A 14,276-nucleotide genomic window follows, 5' to 3' on the forward strand; every position below is an offset into this window, starting at 1 on the left:
AGGTCTGGTGGGTTTTTATCTTGCTCCTTGTCCTGCTGTGTGTTTTTCTGTCTTCTCATTTTGCTTATGTTACTGTGTTTGGGGTCTCCTTTTTGCAGGCTGCAGGTTCGAAGTTCCTGTTGTTTTTGGTGTCTGTCCCCAGTGGCTAAGGTTGGTTTAGTGGGTTGTGTAGGCTTCCTGGTGGAGGGGACTAGTGCCTGTGTTCTGGTGGATGAGGCTGGATCTTGTCTATCTTGTGGGCAGGTCCACGTCTGGTGGTGTGTTTTGGGGTGTCTGTGGACTTTTTATGATTTTAGGCAGCCTCTCTGCTAATGGGTGGCGTGTTCCTGTCTTGCTAGTTGTTTGGCATAGGGTGTCCGGCACTGTAGCTTGCTGGTCGTTGAGTGAAGCTGGGTGTTGGTGTTGAGATGGAGATCTCTGGGAGATTTTCACTGTTTGATATTATGTGGAGCTGGGAGGTCTCTTGTGGACCAGTGTCCTGAAGTTGGCTCTCCCACCTCAGAGGCACAGCACTGACTCCTGGCTCCTCAATTTGGGATGATTTGTTGTCTATTCATGTATTCCACAGATGCAGGGTACATCAAGTTGGTTGTGGAGCTTTAATCCGGTGCTTCTGAGGCTGCTGGGAGAGATTTCCTTTTCTCTTCTTTGTTCTCACAGCTCCTGGGTCTCAGCTTTGGATTTGGCCCCACCTGTGCATATAGGTCGCTGGAGGGTGTATGTTCTTCGCTCAGACAGGACAGGGTTAAAGGAGAAGCCACTTCGGGGACTCTGGCTCACTCAGGCCGGGGGGGAGGGAGGGGCACGGAGTGCGGGGTGAGCCTGCAGAGGCAGAGGCCAGCGTGACGTTGCACCAGCCCGAAGCACACCGTGCATTCTCCCAGGGAAGCCGTCCTGGATCCCACGACCCCGGCAGTGACTGGCTGCACAGGCTCCTAGAAGGGCGGCGTGGACAGTGATCTGCGCTCGCACACAGGCCTCTTGGCGGCGGCAGCAGCAGCCCCAGCAACCCATGCCCGTCGCTGCGCTCCGCGCTTCCGGCCGTGACTCGCGCCCATCTGTGGAGCTCCTTTAAGCAGCGCGCTTAATCCCCTCTCCTCACTCACCAGAAAACCAAGACGGAAGAAAAAGTCTCTTGCCTCTTCGGCAGCTCCATAGTTTTCCCGGACTCCCTCCTGACTAGCTGTGGCGCATTAGCCCCCTTCAGGCTGAATTCTCGCCGCCCGCCCCAGTCCTCTCCCTGCACTCTGACCAAAGCCCGAGCCTCAGCTTCCAACGCCACCAGCCCCGGCGGACGAGCAGACAACCCTCTCGGGATGGTGAGTGGCGGTCGGCACCGATCCTCTGTGTGGGAATCTCTCCGTTTTGCCCTACCCAGGTACGTGGGGAGTATCTTGCCTTTTCGGAGGTCTGAGGTCTTCTTCCAGCGTTCAGTAGGTGTTCTGTAGGAGTTGTTCCACGTGTGGCTGTATTTCTGGTGTTTCTGTAGCGAGGAAGCTGATCTCCGAGGCTTACTCTTCTCTCTAGTTTATAACCGAGGAAATCAATGGAAGGAAGGTCTGTTTCCCTAGTTACCAGAGTGCGAAAAGCAGAAATGCTGCCGCCCTCTGCCTGTTACCTGCAACAGCAGCTTTAAAACCTGCGCTAAGGGTCACTTCATATGCACAAGTACTGTTGGGCTGTAAATGAAACCTGCCCTCAAAATGTCTTCAGGGAAGTAATGGCCAGAATGTTTCAAAATGTGGCACATACTTCAAGAAACCAATTTGAAGAGGTAAGCTGTCCTCACAGTTTTAAGGAAAAAAAAAAAAAAAAAGGACATGCCTGAAAGCTCAATTTCAAGGGGTTATGAGACGCATGCAAATCCAACCACAAACAGGTACCAGCTCACACCAGTCAGAATAAACTTCAGCAAAATACTACAAGCAATAAATGCTGAAGGGTTTGCGGAGAAGTGCATACCCTCAACTTTAAGTGGGACGTGACCTGGTAAGAGCCACTAATGAGAGCAGAATGGAGGTGCCTTTACATGGTAAACATTTTGCTACCATATGATCGAGCGGGCCCACTCCTGGGCCTATAACATAAGAAGACACAATTAGAAAGACACAGAGAGGCAAATCTGCATTGAAGCTGTATTACAATAGCCAAGACGTGGAAGCAACCAAAAAGTCCATCAACAGATGAGTGGACAAAGAAGAACTGGTACAGGTACAGATGGAATATTAGCCAAGGAAAAAAAATGAAACGACGTTTGGAGCACTGTAGATGAGTCTAGAGGTGATCACTCAACTTGTAGTAAGTCAGAAAGCGAAAGACACATATCCTATGATATCACTTACAGGCGTTACCTAAAAATTGATACCAGTGAAGATATTTCCACAGAGAAAGGCACTCACAGATTCATTAAACAAACATGTTTCACCAATGGAAAGGGGTGAGGATTGGATACATTTGGTTACTGGGGTTAACAGAGATATACAAACACAGGTGAAGTATATAATCACCAAAGACCTACAGAATACCAAGAGAAGACTACTCAACATTCTGTCATAACCTACATGGGAAAAGGATCCGAAGAAGAATACATATATGTATATGTGTAAAAGAACGACATCTTGCACACCTAGAACAAGCAAAACATTGTAATCAAACTTGCTGTGATAAAAAATAAACATTAAATTAAAAAACGAATAAGAAGTAGTGAGATAAACTTAAGGGGCTCTTTCCTGGCTCATTCCATTCTAATTTACAACCTAGAACACGACTTCCATTGAGACTCTGTTACCCTAGTAACCAGATTCTGTAAAGGAGAACTGCTGCCGCCTTGTGGCCGTTTCACACCACAGCAGCTCTAAACCCAGGGCTAATGGTTACTTGATATTCAAAATAATTGCAGGCCTGTAAATGACACGTGCCCTCAAAACTAATCCTTGGGTCGTAAATCAAGCAAAAACCTCAAAAGTCGTGCATATTTCAAAACGACAATTTCAAGAGGCATATTTTACGCACATTTTGGCTTCGCTTTCTGTTTGTTTCTTTTTTGTTTAAAAAAAGGGAATGGAAGAAGGCTCAACATCAGGAATTAATAAACCATGAAAACCCAGTCTACAAAAAGGTTCACCTCACGGCCGTCAGAATGATCATCACCAAAAAACTGGACAAAGAATAAATGCTGAAGGAATTGTAGAGAACTGCGTAGCTGCTAGCTTCTGGTGGGATGTAACCTGGTAACAGCGAGTAGTGAGAAGAGAATGGAGGTGCGGTTAAGGTAAAAACTGAGCTACCATGTTATCTGGTAGGCCCTTTCATACACCTATCACCTGAGTAGACCAGAATCAAAAAGACACAGGCTGGCAATCCTGCACTGCAGCATCATTTAACATAACCAAGACGTGGAAGAAAGCAAAATGTCCAGCAACAGAAAAATGCACAAAGAAGAAGTGTCCATGTACACAATCCCATAGTAGGCATGGAAAACAATGAAACAGTAGTGTTTGCACCACCATAGAAGGACTTACAGATAAACACCCAGTTTGAAGTAAGGAAGAAACAAAAAAACAGATAATCTATGATACCAGTTACAGGTGTTACCTAAAAATTGATACCCATGAAATTATTTCCAAGAGGAGTACACGCATGGATTTAGAAACAAAAATATGTTTAACCAAATGGAAAAGTATAAGGAATGGATGAATTAGTATATGGGGTTAACAGACATTTACTAACACATATGAAATATATGTCACAAAATAACTATGGAATACCAAGTGAGGTGTACTCAACACTCTCTAATAACCTACAAGGGAAAGGATCCATAGATGAATAATTAGATACATAGATATAATGAATCAGATTTTGTACACCTAAAACAACATTTTAATCAAATTTGCTCTGGTAATTAATAAAAATTAAATTTAAATAAAAAACAAGAAGTAAGGAGATATAAGCTCTTGGGGGTTTGCCCTGGCACATTCCACTCTAACTTGCAGCCTACTAACAGGATTTCCAGGAAGGCTCTGTTGCCCAAAATCCTCGAGTTGGAAATGTAGAAATGCTGCCGCCTCGTGGACGTTTCCCACAAGAGTGGCTTTAAACCCATAGCTAATGGTCACTTAACATTCACAAGGACACAGGGCTGTAAAGGACACCTATCCTCAAAGATTGTGCTGAGGAAGGGAATGGACAAAAAAATTCAAAACTGTCAAAATCTTCAAGGAGATAGTATGAAGAGGAAAGTTTTACTAACTCTTTTTCAAAAAAAAAAGGAAAATGGATAAAAGCTCAACATCAGGAATTATGAGACTCATGCAAATCGAACCTACAAAAAGTTTTCAACTCACGCTAGTCAACTACCATCAGCAAAAGGTGTACAATCAATAAATGCTGAAGGGGCTTTAGAGAACTGTGTACGCTGTAGCTGCTGGTGAGATGTAAAATGGTAACAGCTAATAATGAGAACAGAAAGGAGCTGCGTTTAAAAGTAAAATTTGAGATGCCTTTTGATCCAGCAGGCCCACCACTAGGCCTATCACCTAAGAGCCGAATCGAGAAGACACAGGCTGACAAAGGTGTACTGAAGCAATATTCAAATTAGCCAAGACATGAAAGCAGCAAAAATGTCAATCAACAGATGAATGGACAAAGAACAAATGGTACATGTACCTAATGGAAGATTAACTTTTGAAAATAATTGACAATGCCATTTTCATGACTACAGGTGACTCTAGATATAATCATATTACGTTAAGTCAAAAGTGTATGATATATATCTTATAAGTTATAGATGTTATCTTAAGATTCCTTCCAATGAACGTATTTCCAAAGGAAAAGACACTCAGAGATGTATAAAGCAAAGTAATGGTTAACCAAAATGAAAGGGGGGAGCATGGATAAATTAGGATTATGGTGTTAACATGCATACACTAATATATTTTATATGTATATAAACTTATATAAATTATAGAATCACTAATACATATAAATTATATAATCACCAAACACCTACCAAATACCAAGGGAGGTCTACTCAACATTGTAATAATGTACATGGTACCAGGATCCAAAGATGAAAAGATATATGTATGAAAAACTGATCACAATCGGTACATCCAGAGAATCACAACACTCTAATAAAATTTACTCAGATAGGTGCTTTGCTGGTGGCGCAGTGGTTGAAAATCTGCCTGCCAATGCAGGGGACACTGGTCCGAGCCCTGGTCTGGGAGGTTCCCCCATGCGGCGGAGCTACTGGGCCCGTGAACCACAACTACTGAGCCTGCGCGTCTGGAGCCTATGCTCCACAACAAGAGAGGCTGCGATAGTGAGAGGCCCGCACACTGCAATGAAGAGAGGCCCCCGCTTGCTGCAACTAGAGAAAGCCCTCACACAGAAACAAACACCCAACACAGCCAAAAATAAATAAATAAATATTAAAGGCAAAGAAGAAAGGGGAAATTGTAGATAGAGTAAGGATCTAGTTTGAAAAAAACATTTACTCCAATAAAAAACATAAAATAAATTTAAAAAGCAAACATAAGTAGGAGACATAAGCTTTTCAGAGTTTGTCCTGGAACATTCCACTACAATTTGCAACCTAGGAACACAACTTCCAGGAAGGCTCTCCTGCCCTTGTAACCAAAGCTAGGAATGTAGAAATCTGCCGCCTTGTGGCCAATTCCCGCAACAACAGCTTTAATCCCAGTGCTCTTGGTCACTTAATAGTCACAAGGACTGTAGGGCTTTAAATGACACCTGCCTTCAAAAAATATCCTGCGGTCAGGAATGGACATTAATATGCAAAACAGTAGAAAATCTGGAGAAGACAATTTCAAGAGGTAAATTTCCTCACAGTGTTTTTTTAAAAGACATGAAAAAATGTTCAACATCAAGAATTATTAGGGACATGCAAATTTAAACTATAAAATGGTATTACCTCACAATAGTCCGAATGGCCATCAGAGAAAAGTGTCTGCAAACAATACATGCTGAATGGGTTTCCGAGAATGGATACACTCCTATGCTGTTGCTGGGATGTAAACTGGTAATAGCCATTAATCAGAACAGAATGAAGGTGCCTTTAAAAGGTAACAATTGGGCTACTATGTGATCCTGCCAAACCACTAATGGGCCTGCAACCCGAGAACACCAGAATTCAGAAAGACTCAGGTACCCAAAAGTGCTCTTCAGCGATACTTAAAATAGCCAGACATGGATGCAAGCAAAATGTCCAAGTACAGATGAATGGACAAAGAGTGGTACATGTACACAATCAAATATTAGCCATGGAAAAGATGAAACAATGCCTTTTGCAACACCACTGATGAACCTATGGGTAATCATACTACATAATGTAAGTCACAAAAAGAAAGACAAATATCCAATGATATCATTTACTAGTGTTATCTAAAAATTGATATCTATGAACATATTTCCACTGAGAAAGACCCATACAGACTTTGAAAACGGTGAAAGGAATGGAAAAATTAGGATGTTGGGGTTAACATGCATTTCATAATTCATATAAAATATATAATCAAGAAGAACCTACTGGATGCCAAGGGACGTCTACTCAACTCTCTCGAATGACCAACATGGGAAAGAATCTAAACCTGATTAGAGATATGTATATATGTATATGTATGAATGAACCAGATTCTGTACACCTAGAACAAACACAACATTGTAATCAAATTTACTCTGATAAGAAATAAAAATTAAACAAGAAGTAATGTGACACAAGATTTTGGGTATTTGTCCTGGCACTTTACACTCCAATTTATAACCTAGGAAGAGGAATTCCACTAAGACTCTGTTTTCCCTAGCAATCAAGTTGAGTTTGAATAAATTCCGCTGCCTTGTTGCCCTTTCCTGCAACTTCAACTTTGAAAACAATGCATATGGGTACTTAATATTCACAAGGACCATTGGGCTGTAAATGATACCCCCAATCAGATAATGTCCAGGGGTAGGTAAGCAAAATAAATTCCAAAGGAACAGACCTCAAGATCCTATTTCAATAGGTAAATTTTACACCGTTTAAAAGAAAAGCACGTGAAAAGATGCTCTAACTCCTGTATTATTAGCATCATGGAAATCAAAACTACAATGAGGGATCACTTCACATGAGTAAGAACAGCTATCATCAAAAAATCTACAAACAATAAATGCTTGAGAGGTTGTAGAAAAAGGGAATCCTCCTATGCTGCTGTTGGGAACTAACGTGGTAACAGCCACTATAAATAACAGTATGGAGGTGCCTTTACAAGGTAAAATTAGAGGTAACATATGATCCAGCAGTCCCACTCCCAGGCATATATAACAGGAGAAAACCAGAATTGGAAAACACACATGCAACCATATGTGTACTGCAGCACAATTTACAACGTCTAAGACTTGGAAGAAACCAAAATATCCATCAGCAGATGGATGGATAAAGAAGTGGTACATGTTCACAGTGAAATATTACTCAGAAATGAAAAAGAATGAAGGAATGCCATTTGCAGCATCATGGATAGAATTAGAGATAATCATACTAAGTGAAGTAAGTCAGAAAGAGAAAGTCAAATATCAGATGATACTACTTATAGCTGAAATTTAACAACTGATAGCAATGAACTAATTTACAAGAGAGAAACAGGGACTTTCCAGGTGGTCCAATGGTTAAGAATCCAAGCTTCCACTTCAGAGCGCATGGGTTGGATCCCTGGTGTTGGGAGAACTAATAACATGCATGCCTCGCAGTACAGCCAAACAAATAAAATAAAAGAGAGAGAAACAGACTCACAGACTTAGAAAACAAACTTATGGTTACCCAATAAGAAAGGTGGGTGGAAGGAATAAATCAGGAGGCTTGGAAAAATATTTACACACTAATACATATAAAATAGATTATCAACAAGGACCTACTGTATAACAAAGGGAAGTCTACTCAACACTCTCTAATAACCTATATGCGAAAATAATCTGAAGATGAACAGACATGAATATACATAACTGAACAAGATTCTGTACACCTACCACAAACAGAATATTTTAAATCAATTTTATTCCAATAAAAAAGAAAAATTAAATTAAACCAAAACAAGAAGTAACAAAACAGAAGATTTTGGGTGTTTGTTCTGCCACAGCCCACACTAATTTACAATCCAGGAGCCCGTCTTCCACGGTGGGTCTGGTTACCCAAGTAACCAGAGAGGGGCATGAAGGAAATCCTACCACCTGTGCCCATTTCCACAACAGCAACTTTAAAACATGTGCTTATGGGCACTTCATAGTCACAAAGACTGCCAGGGGGTAAATGACACCTGCCCTTAACAAATGTCCTGTGGTAGTTATTGAACAAAAATTCAAAATACTCAGACTTTCAAAAAGCCTATGTCAACTGTAACTTTTTCTCACAGTGTTTTAAAAAACACATGCAAAGATGCTCAAAATCTCGAATTACTAGACACATGAAAGTCAAAACTACAACAAGGTATCACCTCGCACAGTCAGAATGGCCATCATCAAAACGTTTACAAACCATAAATGCTGGAGAGGACATGGAGAAAAGGGAACCCTGCTATGCTGTTGGTGACATGTAAGCTGGTAACAGCCACTATAAAGCAGACTATGGAGATACCTTTCAAAAGTAAAAATAGAGCTACCATATCTTCCAGAAGTCCTACTTCTGGGCCTACATCTGCAGAAAGCCAGAATTCAAAAAGACAAATGCACCCAAACACAAACATGCACTGAAGCACTATTTACAATAGCCAAGACATGGATGCAACCAAAATGTCCATCAACAGATGAATGGATAATGAAGAAGTGGTACATGTACACAATCAAATATTACTGAGAAATGGAAAAGGATGATCATCTCTAGGTTCATTCCTGTTGCTGCAAATGGCATTATTTTATTCTAAGGGAAGTAATTCAGATAGAAAAAGACAAATATCATATGTTAACACTTATAGTGGAGTCTAAAAAATGATAGAAATGAACAAATTTATAAAACAGAAACAAACCAACAGACTTCAGATATCCTTCAGTGAGAAAAATTTTTAAATCTGTTACCAATCATTAAATGTCAACCTGAAAAATGTAAGCAATAAATAACATTGTAAAGGTATTAATTCTCCCCAAATGAACCTATACAAGGCATTAGCAAACTAAACCTGGAGATCACATCCAGCCTATCACCTTCTTTTGTAAATTAAATTTAATGAATGACCCACAAGAAAACCCATAATGAGACGTCAGGTCACACCTCTCAACGTGGCTATTATTCCAAAGTCTACAAATATGAAATGTTGTTCATGACATGGAGAAGGGAATCCTAGTACACTGTTGGTGGGATTGTAAATTGGTACACCCACTATGAAAAGAATATGGAGGTCCTGAGAAAAGCTACAAGTAGAACTATCATATTAGCCAACAATTCCACTGCTTGGTATAGGTCCAAAGAAAATGAAGACACCAATTTGACAAGATGCATGCATCCCAGTGTTCATAGCAGCATTATTTACAATTGCCAACATATGGAAGCAAACTGAATGTCCATCAACAGATAAGTGGATAAAGAAGATGTGGTATGTATACACAATAGACTATCACTCAGCCATTAAAAACGATCAAATCCTGCCATTTGCAACAATGTGGATAGGCCTAGATTATTTATACCTACTTAAATCAGTTAGAGAAAGACAAATACTCTCTGTTCTCACTTCTCTGTTGAATCTAAAAATGCAAGAAAGGAATGTATATAACAAAACAGAAATAGACTCACAGAGAACAAATTAGTGGTTACTGGTGGGGTGAGAGAAGGGGGGAGGGAAAGACAGTAGTTTGTTTCTCTAAATCCAATACCCCTACATATGAAATAAACAAGGATATATAGTACAACATAGGGAAATATAGCCATTATTTTGTAATCACTTTAGTGGAGCATGACCTATAAAAGTATTCAATCCATATGTTGTTCCCCTGAGACTAATGTAATATTGTAAATCAACTATACTTCAATTTAAATAATCCATAGGGTGGCTGAACGGATTAAAGAAAGTTCAATTATACTGTGTACAAGAGATTCATGTTAACTTCTAATCCATATATAGCATAAAATTGAATGACTGGAAAAAATACTCCATGAAAATGATACTTGCCTAACTGGTCTATTATGAGGTAAAAAAACACTTGAAGTCAAACCTCTCAAAGGAAAGTAGGTTATCATATAATGAAAAATGGATTAATTCATCAAGAAATCATGACAATTATAAATATATATGTATCCAGCTTTGGAACCTCTCAACATATAAAGAATATATTAACCCACGAGAAGGGGAACATGTGCAGAAATAAAATAATGGTAAGAAACATCAATATCCAACATTCAAAACTGTATAGATCAACCGGACAAAATATCAATCAGGAAACACTGAACTTGAACACACACTTGATAGCAAATGAACCTAACATACATCTACAGTATATTCCACTCAACACCAGCAAACTTTCCATTGTTCTTAAGTACACATAGAACACTGCCTAGGGTAGATCCTATGTTAAGCCACAAAACAAGTATTCAAAAATCCAAGAATATTGAAATCATATCAAGGATCATTTGCAAACACAATGGTATGAAACTGAAATTCAATATTAAAAAGAATAATTGAAAATTCAAGAACACTTAGAAATTGAATAAGATCCTGAATAGCCAGTGCAGACAGGAATAAATCAAAAGGGAAATTGAAAGGAAATCTTAAAGCAAACAAAATTGGAAACACAAAGTACTTAAATTTATGGAATACAGGAACAAGACTAAAATTCAAACTAACAACAGAAGTACCATACCAACCAGCAATCCAACTACTGGGCATTTACCCTGAGAAAATCATAATTCAAAAACAGTTATGTACAACAATGTTCACTGAAGCTCTATTAACAATGGCCAGGACATGGAAGCAACATAAGTATCCATCAAGAGATGAATGGATAAAGAAGATCTGGCATATATATACAATGGAATATTACTCAGCCTTAAAAAGAAACAAGACTGAGCTATCTGTAGTGAGGTGGATGGACTTAGAGCCTTTCCTACACAGAAAGTGTAGAAAGAGAAAAAAAGACAAAATTCGAACACTCCCTAACACCATACACAACAATAAATTCAAAATGGATTAGAGACCTTAATGTAAGACCGGACAGTATAAAACTTAGAGGAAAACATAGGAAGAATTCTCGGACATAAACCACAACATGATCTTTTCTGATGCACCTCCTAGAGTAACGGAATAAAAAACAAAATAAACAAATGGGTCCTAATGAAACGTAAAAGCTTTTGCAAAGCAAAGGAAACTACACACAAGATGAAAAGACAACTCTCAGAATAGGAGAAATATTTGCAAATGAATCAACAGACAAAGGATTAATCTCCAATATAAATAAACAGCTCATGCAGCTCAATATTAAAAAAAAACAAACAACCCAATACAAAAATGGGCAGAAGACCTAAATACACATTTCTTCCAAGAAGACATAGAGATGGCCAAGAAGCACATGAAAAGGTGCTCAACGTCACTAATTAGAGAAATGCAAATCAAAACTACGAGGTATCACCTCACACCTGTTAGAATGGGCATCATCAGAAAATCTACAAACAACAAATGCTGAAGAGGGCTGGAGAAAAGGAACTCTCTTCCACTATTGGTGGGAATGTAAATTGATTCAGTCACCATGGAGAATAGTATGGAGGTTCCTTAAAAATCTAAAAATAGAATTACCATATGATCCAGCAACGCCACTACTGGGTATATACCCAGAGAAAACCATAAATCAAACAGAAACATTCACCACAATGTTCATTGCAGCACTATTTACAATAGCCAGGGAATGGAAGCCACCTAAATGCCCACAGACAGGCGAACGGATAAAGATGTGGTACATGTATAAAATGGAATGTTTCTCAGCCATAAAAAGGAAGGAAATTGGGTCATTTGTAGAGACATTGATGGATCTAGAGACTGTCATACAGAGTGAAGTAAGTCAGAAAAACAAATATTGTATATTACTGCATATATGTGGAACCTAGAAAAATGGTACAGATGAACCAGTTTGCAGGGCAGAAATAGAGACACAGAGGTAGAGAACAAACCTATGGACACCAAGGGGGGAACGCCATGTGAGGGTGGTGGTGGGATGAATTGGGAGATTGGGATTCACATGTGCACACTTATATGTATAAAATAGATAACCAATAAGAACCTGCTGTATAAAAAAACAAATAAAATAAAATTTAAAAATTAAAATAATAAATAAAATTTTAAAAATAAAACAGAAAAAGAAGTTCTTCCCTTCCCAAAGCTGTATTTATACGAATGAATTATTTCCATGCTTATATCTATAAATACAAAAAATAGGAATAAACCCTAGCTTGAACCAAAAAAGAGAAAGAAAAAAAATCAGAACCCACCAGTTATACAGAGGAAAACCCTACCAGGGCACTTGCTCCAGTGTTAAACAAGTCTGAAGTTGGTCACAGGTGGGGAATCATCTCCCATGCAGCCAGCAGGCCCCCCGCAAGGAGCGTCCTCATTGCAAAGCTGGGGGACCGTGCCGAGGCGTCTGTGAGTAGACAGGAGCTGAGCCCCAGGCCAGCTGCTGCTGAACTGTTCCCACCCTTCCCAGGTAAAACACCTGAATGTGTGCAAGGACTTGAAAGCCTACAGGAAGGGCCGTGGAGCCACACCAGCGACAGCACGCAGGCCGACTTGGTGCCGGCAGGCCAGCCAGGATGGTCCTGGCCCCAGACGCTCTTCTGGAAGCTTTCCACTTCCCTGCCTGAGATACCCCTCCTGGCCCGGCCCCCACTGCTTTTTTCCTTCCTCACCTCTGCCCGGCGAGCAATTCCAGCAGCAGGTATGGGTGACACATCCTCTTCTTTAGCAGGTGGCAGCCTGGCAACTCCTGCAGAAAGTCCAGCAGAGCCCCCACTCACACCGGGCCACCCAAAAAGCCACGGCCCCTCACTCCCTCCCACCAGCCCAGCCCCGACACTGCTGACGGGGCAGAAAATATGGCGTCAGGCACAGCTGCAGGGGCTCTTGCTGCCTGGAGTGGTGTTTATACTGACCTCAACCCAGGCACACCTGGGGAGGGCTGGCCCGCCGGGTCAGCCAATCCTCACCCCTCAGCGGCTCACATTTGCAGAAAATGGCCCTTGCTGCACCGGCCACGTACAAGGAAGAGGTGTGGGCTCCTGAGAGTCAGGACAGACAAGGGGCTGCAGCCCTGGCTTGTTTTCTATTCAATTTAGCTGCCCCATGAGTGGGAGACAACCTCAAGAAGACCCTCTATTAATGAGAGGAACCCAGGAGTCAGGGAGAGGAGGGGTGGCGGGTGGAGACAGAGGCCTGGTGCCCCGGCTGCAGTGGAAGCCTCTGGAAGACCAAGCAGAGGGAGGCCGCACAGAGTGATGCCCAGGGTCACAGACCCGTCAGAGCTGCTGTTTTTTAGTTCAAGTCCTGCTCTGAGGTGCTCTGTGTCAGCTCAACCGACAGGTGGGCTGGGGGCGCTCTGCAATGAGGGCTATGTGCACGGTTCCTGTGTGCCCAGGCTTGCTGGGTGCCTGCCCAGGTGAGCTCCATACCCGTGTAGGGGCCTGACCACGAGAGCCCGGTGGGCTGCTGGGTACCTGTCCAGGTGAGCTCCATATCCTGGGAGGGGCCTGACCACGAGAGCCCCGTGAGCTGCTGGGTAACTGCCCAGGTGAGCTCCATATCCTGGAAGGGGCCTGACCACGAGAGCCCCGAGGGCTGCTGGGTACCTGGTAAAGAACGTCAGGACAGGACAGTCAGTGAAGCCACCAAGAATATACATCCAGCAGATCCTAATTCCCACACCCTGCTGGTCATTCTACCATCCACCAGGACATGGTATTCTGTATTAGACTTAGATGATGCCTTCTTCTGTATTCCATTATTCCCAGAGTCACAAGAAATTTTGGCCTGTGATTGGCAGGACTCAACATACAACGAAGACAATACCGCTGGGGCCGTCCTGCCCCAAGGGTTCAAAAATCCCCACACCGTCTATGGGGAAACTTAACTAAAACCTAAAAAATCTACCTCTGGAGAAGGGAACCTTCCTTCAATATGCAGACCACATTCTGCTCGCCAGCCCTACTAAGGAGGCCTCTGAACTGCCTAGCCAAGAAAGGATAGAAGGTGTCCAAGAAAAAGGCTCAAATATCACAGACTAAGGTAACCTGCCTGGACTGCATTCTCACAGAAGGT

At 41.5% G+C, this 14,276-nt stretch overlaps 1 long non-coding RNA gene across 1 annotated transcript; it reads right to left on the reverse strand.

The window, feature by feature from the left end:
- Positions 1–1,195: 1,195 nt before the first annotated feature.
- LOC309797927 lies at positions 1,196–13,800 on the reverse strand. The gene is made up of 3 exons (XR_014292873.1): positions 13,676–13,800; positions 12,872–12,948; positions 1,196–1,523 (listed from the first exon to the last, which is right to left on the reverse strand). It is a non-coding gene; the product is annotated as an uncharacterized lncRNA (long non-coding RNA).
- Between the last annotated feature and the right edge of the window lie 476 nt (positions 13,801–14,276).

The sequence above is a fragment of the Mesoplodon mirus genome, assembly GCF_964341445.2.
Source record: "Mesoplodon mirus genome assembly, contig: HAP1_SCAFFOLD_1240, whole genome shotgun sequence".
NCBI lineage: Eukaryota > Metazoa > Chordata > Mammalia > Artiodactyla > Ziphiidae > Mesoplodon > Mesoplodon mirus.